Source organism: Bidens hawaiensis, unplaced genomic scaffold, assembly GCF_021521415.1.
Source record: "Bidens hawaiensis isolate Kalapana, Puna unplaced genomic scaffold, B.hawaiensis_p1.1 tig00000657_1, whole genome shotgun sequence".
NCBI classification, from domain to species: domain Eukaryota; kingdom Viridiplantae; phylum Streptophyta; class Magnoliopsida; order Asterales; family Asteraceae; genus Bidens; species Bidens hawaiensis.
Genome location: NW_027491039.1, coordinates 959,973 through 969,654, shown reverse-complemented (window position 1 = coordinate 969,654; position 9,682 = coordinate 959,973).

Here is a 9,682-nt window from a genome sequence, read left to right as displayed (position 1 = left end):
ATTAATGATGCTATCCTTCATGTTACTTTCACATTGCCACTACCTCCTTTTTCAAATCATCAATCATTAGTAGTATATCAGAGACAGTGTGATCAGAAGGTACCTTAGATCTTGATGCTTCTGCTTGTTCATTGATATAGCCATGTAAGCAACATTGGCCTTCTCTATCTTAACGGCATGGTTTCTCCAATCTAAGTCTATCTTGTGGCTCCAATGAAACAGCCGCATTGCTTTGATCTCTACCTTGATTGTTGGCACCCTGCTGTCCTTGTTTTGATTCACAGGAGCTTGAAGTGGGTTGTTGTTTCTTGGTTGTTGGTTTTGTGGGTGATTACCTTGAAATTGTCTTGGTTGTGGATAGGGATTTAGGTTTTGATACATGTTTCTCTATTGATTGTAGTAAGTTTGGTTTTGGGTTTGAAAATGCTGGTTTTGATGTGCTTGATTTTGATAATGTCTTGGCAAATTGCATTCCTAGCTATGTGGCCAGGTTGTTGACAGTTGAAGCAGATGGCTTTGGATTTGTCAAATCCAATTCTTTCATTTGGTCCTGTAAAATTCTATCTGCCAGTTCTTTTATATAACCTTTGCTTATCAAGGCAGGCATGGCTGCCTGCCATTTCAAATCCATGTCTTTTTTTGGGTAAAGGGATTCACCCGGTTAAATGCATTCCACACAACCAAAAAAGTACAAGTAATATGACAGAGTGCCATATTAGTTCTCAAGTATGACATGCCATACAAGAGTAAACAAAACCAAAACCACCAAACACTGGTAAACACAGCTAAAGCTTACACAAGAACCAAGTAAATAAACAAAACAAAAACAAATCAACCATTGTCATCAATTTGGTGGGAAACTCCCCGCGGAAACTGCCAATCCTCGAGAACCCGATTAACCCGTTCAGAATTCTTGAACTTTAGAGTCATAAGCTTTAGGCGCGTACCCCTAATGATTTCGTCCGCAACAATCTTAGGAGTCTTCAAAGAGTTCTTGAAAAGCCGGTTGTTTCGCTCCTTCCAAATGACGTAAACCGAAGCCCCAAATAACAGCCGATTAACAACATTATCAATAGAGTTGGACATTCCAAATTGAGACACATATTGAAGAATATTCGCCCAACCATTCCTGCACCCCTGAAACTTCCCTTTCAATTTTACAATACTCCAAACCTCAGAAGAGAACTTACACTCGAAGAAGAGATGATTACGAGAATCCGGCTCTCCATTACAAAGAAGGCAGCAATACAAGTTATGATTTGTATACCCACCAATTTTCCACCCCATAATACGATTCTGCGTGCTCAACCTATCATGAAGCACAGTCCACAACATAAAGGAGTGTTTTGGAACACATTGAGAGAACCAAACAACATGCACCCAAGACACCTTATCAGCCGGTCTCCGAAGAAGATGCCATATTCCTGAAGCCGAGAAATTCATTGAAGTCCCATTCTCATCCATAACCACGATCTTGTCACTCTTATCCGGACAAATACTGACCTCTTTTAAGTTCGAAAGAATTGGATATCTCAAAATCCAATCAGGCGGCCAACCCCAATTATTATGATGAACAACATCATTGACACAGGTCTCTAAAGACAAGCCAGCCCGATGTATAGCTCTCGGGTTAATATAATCACTTAAAGGACAAAGATCATCCCATTTATCATACCAAACTGAAGTAGATCTCCCATTACCAATCTCATGCCAAATAAACTGTCTAATACGAGGACGAAACTGAAGAATTTTCCTCCACCCCCAAGTACACGAGTTAGGAATCTGCAAGCTCCAAAAATTACGCCCCTTCATTTTATACTCATGAATCCATTTAACCCACAACGAATTACGACCATTGATTAAGCTCCAAATATGATAAACCAGAAGAGAGTTATTGACATCCCGGATACGCCGGATACCCAAACCACCTTCACATTTCGGCTGACACACAATATCCCAAGAGACTTTATGCTTTCCCTTATTGTGACCATAGTCCCAAAGGAAATTTTTAATCCGTTTCTCAAGATCAGCAATAAGTCTAGAAGGGAGTGAAAACACAGCAGACCAATAAATATATAAGGACGACAGAACAGACTTGACCAGCTGAAGTTTACCCGCAAAAGATAAAGTTTTATTCTTCCAATCTCCAATCCGACTATCCATACAATCCAGCAACCTCTTACAATCACGGTAATTTAACCTCGTAGAAATAAGAGGAACTCCCAAGTATTTAACCGGGAGCCTTCCTTCAACGAAGGGCATAATATTCAGAATACCACTTTTAACGTGGTCCGGGACATTGCAGAAAAACGCGGTACTTTTCGGAACACTCGGAGTAAGCCCGGACATATCTTTGAAATCATTCAGAGCCCCCATAATAGTTTTAGCAGAATTCACATCACCTCGAGCAAACAGGAACAAATCATCCGCAAAGCAAATATTGATAATATTTAGTTTTTCACAATGACGATGAAAACGGAACGATCGTTCAATACGAACCTTTCGATGCAGAATTAACGTGAGAGCTTGCATAACCAGCGTGAAAATATAAGGGGACATCGGATCACCCTGTCTCAGACCTCTTTTACCACTAAAGAACCCGTGTAAGTTCCCATTAACGGATATCGAAAAGGAAGAAGTGGTTATGCACTCCATTATCCAACAAATCATCCTGTCATGGAAACCATACCCAAAAAGAATATCACGAATGAAGTCCCAACTGACCGTATCATAAGCTTTCTGGATATCAACTTTAAAAGCACATCTAGGCGGACCATTATTAGTGTGATAATTATGCATTAATTCTTGGGTCAAAAGAATGTTATCAGAAATCCTACGCCCAGGAACAAACGCAGATTGATTGATATCAATTAACGACTCCAAACCCTTCATCATACGAACCGAGATAATCTTGGTAATGCATTTATATAAAGTGTTGCAGCACGAGATGGGACGAAAATCATTAGGAGTCAAAATGGTGGTCACTTTGGGAATAAGGGCAATAATAGTGTGGTTAACCTGTTTAAGGAGACTTCCTTTTCTGAAAAATTCATGAACCGCCAAACAAACATCTTTCCCAACAATATCCCAAGAACTTTTGAAGAAAGCCGAGGAAAAACCATCAGGCCCCGGCGCTTTGGAATTCCCAATCGAGAAAAAAGCATCCTTGATTTCCAAATCGGATATAGGTCTAACCATAAGCTCCGCCTGAGAGGCCGAAAGCTTAGTAGTAAAAATCTGATTATCCGGTTTTCTCAATGGTTGCAAATCTGAACCAAAGATGTTCATAAAATGATTAACAAACACCGAAGGAACATCCGACCCCTCAAATAATCGGCCCTGAACATCACTTATAGTATCAATACGGCCTCTATGGTTTCGCGTTTTCAAAGAATTGTGAAAGTACGCAGTGTTAGAGTCACCAAGCTTTAACCAATCGACTTTAGCCTTCTGTTTAAGGAATTCTTCCTCATCTTTAGCCGCCTCATGATAAGCCTTAAGATAACTACTCTGCTCCCGAATCAACTCCAAATTAGTAGGGTCAGTGTCAAGACGGGTTTGACAAGCATCCAGAAAGGTTCTCAGATCATTAACTTTCTTGTGGAGATTGCCTTGCCGGTGCAACAAAGAACGGATCGGATGTTTTAAGTTCTGGAGTTTCTTTACCACGCGAAACATGTGATAACCATTCACCTCAATTTTCCAGCCATTAGCAATAATATCATTATAACCCGGTTTTCCAATCAAGAAATTAGGGAATTTAAACGGTTTAGGCTTACCTTTAATTAGAGAGGGGAATTTCAATAAACATGGAGAGTGGTCTGAAATCCGGTACGGAAGGAACACCGCCGATGAATCATTAAAAATCTCCATGAATTTAGAGTTTCCCATCACCCTATCAAGCTTTTTGAAAAGACCCATACCCGTTTTCGGTTTATTGCTCCAAGTGTATTGAAGCCCGACCCCATTAATATCCTCAACTTCAATGTTCTTAACACAATCACGAAAATCAAGCATCCCAGTGGAAATTTTGGAAGAACCATGTAAGCTGTCTTCCAAATTAAGAGCACAATTAAAATCTCCTAGTAAAGCCCAAGGTTTACCACGAGTGAATTGTTTATGAACAGCAAGATTATGCCATAACTCCCTTCTTTTCAAATAACAATTCTCAGCATACACGAAAGAACCATACATCACCTTGCTATCCAGCTTAAACTTTAACTGAACGTGAAGAACCTGGTTCGAATAATCAATAACCATAAGATCAACCAAATCCGTATTCCACCCCACAATAATCCGAGTACCTTTATCACAAACACTACCATTGCTGGTCCAATCCCAATTTTTACAAATCTTCTTACAAACATCATAAACCGCGTTTAATTGAACGTGAGACTCAATAATAGCACACACCTGAATATTATTATCTTGGATTACCTTACGAACCTCTTTTTGTTTAAGAGGGCGGTTCAACCCTCTTATATTCCAAGTGGCGATAGTACCCATTAAACAACCAATTCACCGGGTGTGCTTGCACCCTCAGAACCAATATCCGCTTTCATAGCGTTAGCCACATCCGTAAACAGCTCCTCCACATCATCCTCATCTTCATCATTTTCCGGTTCGTCTGCCAAATTACCAAACCGGTTACTGGTTTGGACAGCATGCTTTTCCATTGACTCGACCCCCACAGCCTTAGGAATTGTAGGTTTACTCACAGGATAATTATTGTCTTGTCTTTGAGCGGGTGGTTTATTTATAGGTTGTGTCACAGGAGGTTTAACCACCGGTCGATAGACAAGATTATGTTTCTTGACTTGCGTATTAACTTTTTTCTTTCCCTTCACCCTCTGGAAACCATCATCATTATTGACTTTCATTGGTTCTTCATTTAACATTTTCTCCTGAACTTGTTTCGGGCATTGAGTGTTCGAATGGCCAAACACTTCACATAAGGAACATCTGGGGGGCTCCCAATCATATTCAATCTTAATCTCCGATATCTTGTTTGTCTCCCCCAACGTATCTGGAACAGCAACAACCAGCTTCCTCTTAATGTCCTGGTTTGCATGAAGTTCAACTTGAACTCTAGCAAAACTACTTCTTCCCCACGATTCCTTACACATATTAGCAGTGTAAGAATCCATACTTATCGGATCCCCAATTCTTGAAGCGAGCATACTTAGACCCTCCTCAGTAAATGCACCCAGAGGAATATTCTGTAGTCTGGCCCAAACCGGAACAGATCGTATATCCTCCTTTTCCAAATCTGACTCCAAAGTCCAAATATTAAGAATAATGGGGACATTCCTAATCATCCAAGGACCATCTTCAATTAGCTTCATCATCCCAGCTTCCGTATGGAACTTGAAAAAGAAAAACCCTTTCGCATTCATCATAAGTCTAGTAAGCCCATATTTGTTCCAGTTTTTCTTAGCAAAATACTCAACAACCGGAAAAGGAAGTCTGTTCCCCAAAAAATAACCAAACAGAGTATTATTAAACCTATCGTTAACTTTCTTGACAGATTCAACCGGGATAACCACATCAACTCCTTCCATTGTTGACTCCACATTTAATTTTCTTAATGTTACCTTAGTTGTCTTGTTTTCGAGCTGTACAACACTCATATACGAAGGCTTTGAGTTTTCCATATGCTTTTCCTTTCCTTCATTCCTTAGACTATTTAAAGAATCTGATCCATACACCTTGTTATCATCCGAAACAAAGGCTGAAAAACCTCCATCTTGCTGAATATTTAATGAATCAGATTCAATACCCTTGTTAACATTTGAAGCCATGGCTGAACAACCACCATCTTTATTGATAACATCATTTAGAGGAACATTGAATGTTGTGTTTGCAGCAAACGAAACAAACGAACTCGTAGCATTAGGGTTACCCGATGAACCAGTTTTCAGAACCCCCCTGCGTGGAAGCACCCCATCAATGTTCGTGACCCGATTGGCTGAAAACCCTTGCTTGACACGATCAACAAAACCATTACAACCCTTCTGCTCCATGCAAAACCCTATACCCAAGATTCCAATCTACAAATAGCACCCAAGATCAAGAACCAAAATTTCAAACGAACCAAGATCACGTATCAAGATTATGGCTGTATGAAAACCGTAATCAAGATCACGTATCAAGAATGGTTGTTTTTTTTTTGGGTAAAGGGATTCACCCGGTTAAATGCATTCCACACAAACAAAAAGTACAAGTAATATGACAGAGTGCCATATTAGTTCTCATGTATGACATGCCATACAAGAGTAAACAAACCAAAACCACCAAACATTGGTAAACACAGCCAAAGCTTACACAAGAACAATGTAAATAAACAAAACTAAAACAAATCAACCATTATCATCAATCTGGTGATAAACTCCCCGCGGAAAGTGCCAATCCTCGAGAACCCGAAAAACCCGTTCAGAATTCTTGAAGTTTAGAGTCATAAGCTTTAGGTGCGTCCCCCTAATGATTTCGTCCGCAACCATCTTCGGAGTCATGAAAGAGTTCTTGAAAAGCCGGTTGTTTCGCTCCTTCCAGATAACGTAAACCGAAGCCCCAAATAGCAGCCGATTAACAACATTTTCAATAGAGTTGGACATTCCAAATTGAGACACATATTGAAGAATATTCGCCCAACCATTCCTACATCCCTGAAACTTCCCTTTCATTCTTACAATACTCCAAACCTCAGCAGTGAACTTACACTCAAAGAAGAGGTGGTTACGAGAATCCGGCTCTCCATTACAAAGAGGGCAGCAATACAAGTTATAATTTGGATACCCACCAATTTTCCATCCCATAATACGATTCTGCGTGCTCAACCTATCAAGAATGGTTGTTTGAAACCCTAATACTCGAGAAACAGCAAGAACACGGCAACAAGCAATCAGAACCAAGGACAAAGATCACGATTCAATCAGCAAAACGAAACCCACAAAACCCTAATCGGTCTCTCTCTCTACGAACGGAAGAAAGAAAAACCAAAATAGGTCTCACTCACAACAATCGGCTGAAAGAACCCTAATCAGCAAGAACACGGCAGCAAAAAAGATCACGATTCAAACAGTAAATAAACCCACAAACCCTAATCGGTCCCTCTCTCAACAATCGGATGAAAGAAAAACCTAAATCGGTCTCTCTCACTACAATCGGCTGAAAGAACCCTAACCTTGATTAACCACAAGATCCTTAATCAGTTAATAAGATTGTATCGATCTAACTAAACTATAACAATAGCCGTGATCAATAACAATCCTACTAAGCAATCAGAACCAAGGATTAGATCAAGATTTCAAACTGGACTAACATAGTAAATTTGTTCCAAGTCTTCCATGTCTTCCAAATCATCTGCATAAATTTGTTCCAAGTCTTCTTGGACAACACTTGTATGGATGAGATTCTTGGCAATAAAGGCATTATAAGATTCAGTGAACATAGAAATCAATCCTTGATGTTCGTTGTTCTAACTGGCATTTGGAGGCACATAAGGAGCTTTCCCACTTGCAGTTGATGCACAATCTTCCAGCATCTATACATTGAATCTTGACTGATTAGATTGACTTGCAGCAGCAGGAATGACAGGATAAACTCTTGGAGTTTCTGAATTAAAGTTTGAGGGTTCTTAAATGATTGGAAGTTGTTGTTGAGGTATAGTTGACAGATTACTCATGGGAGCAATCAAAGCATTGGCTACTAGAAAGTTAGGCCTCCCTTCCTTTATCATATAGTTCTCAATCATTTCATGCTCTACAACTTGAAGAAATGGTATGCCATCATCAAGCTTAAAATTTGTGAAGTTGGCCTTTTCTTTGACGAATTTGCTTACGGTGTACCAATCTCTTGACAAGGATGACAGCAGCTTCTTGTTCAAGTCAAAATCAGTATTTGTAAGTCTGTAGTCCTTATCTCATTGACAATAGCAACGAATCTCTACAAGAAAGATTTCATCCTCTCCCCTTCCTTGAACTTAAATCTATCAAGCAGCTGTTTGAGTCTATCTTTCTTGATATCTTTCATTTCTGTGTTTCCTTCAAACATCTCCACCACAGCATCATACATTCCTTTAGCAGGTGTATGGTGGTTGACAATTCTAAGGATTTCCTGTAACATCCGCATTTCTAAGAATAATAAATAACGGGAAGTTTATTATTAATTGTGTGTCGTTAGTTTAATTATGTGCAATTTATGTTTGGATAAGGTTTTGGTTGGAATGGGAAGTGGTTGGTGGGGCCCTTAGACCCCATATATATATATATATATCCCATCTTCTTCTCCATTTCAATTTCTTTACACAACACCCACACTCAAGAAACACACACACTTTCTCTCTAAAACCCGAATCCAAATCCGAGCTAGAGAAGGACGGATCTAGTGTATAAATGCCATCAAACACCAAGAATCACGTCCAGATCCTCGAGTTGTTTCAGATCTAAACCAAACCCAAGAACAAAAGGTGAGTTGGTTTAAAAAGGCTAAGTTTTATGGTTACAATCGACATGCAAACTGATAGAACAATAGATCGGGTTGTAGGACATAAGAAAAACATAAACTTGGTAAGTTATAACCTCACGGGGGTGTTATAGGACAATAGATGATGTTTGGACCATGAAAAACACGGGTATACAAAGTTGGTACGACCCGAAACCCATACAAAGAGTAGAATCAGGTCCTTAGGAAGAATCTGGAGGAAAATGGCCTTAAAATGGTAAAAACGAGGTAAAAAGGGGGTTTTCGCATGAAAAAGGGCTTCGCATCGCATGCTATGCGAAATCCTAGAATTTCGTATCGCACGCCATGTGAAGCGAAATCGCATGCAAAGCGAAATCCCATGCGAGCCGAAATCGCATGCGAAGAGAAATTCCATGCTTAATGGCCATGCGAAATTTCATGAAATCCATTTTCTGATGCGTTTGGACCCTACTAGGGGCTGCCGCCCCTAGACCCCGCTACCAGGGGCGCTGCCCCCGGGCCCCCGTTAGTTGAGGGTTTCATTATTGTGGATGTATGAAGTAGTAGTAATAGATAATTGACACTCGTGATGTGTTACACAGTTAGCCGTGCACAACTCAGGATGGGGATTACTATTAACGGTGAACGAAACAGGATCCAGGTGAGTTCTAGCCCCTTTATCTGTTATGCTTTCCGGGTTGTGTGCATACTCCTATGTGATAGTTAATACATTTACTTAATTGATAAGTGTATGATACGTGTATTACTATGTATTAAATGTTATTACTATATGATGATTGCAAGAATGAGCATGTGTGTGTGTATATAACGCCAAACCCGCGAACGAATATGGAAAGGTGGGGCATTACGCGAACGAATGTAACGCCAAACCAGCCTGCTACAAATGCGGAAAGACGGGTCATATGGCAAGGGAGTGCACTGATGGTGAAGCTGGGGGAAGCGGCAAGAAGGTTGCAAGCAGGCTAGCCAAGGACCAGAGCCTACATGTTGATCCAAGAGCAAGCCAAACAAATCCCGGGTGTTGTGACAGGTACATTTTTAGTAAACAGTATTTCCGCTTCAGTATTGTTTGACTCAGGTGCGACTAGGAGTTTTGTAGCTACCTCATTTTGTAAGGCAGCGAGGATGAAATGTTGTCGTGTGCCTGAAACTTTTATGGTAGAGACCGCTAACAAGGCCTCAGTTAAGATTATGAGAA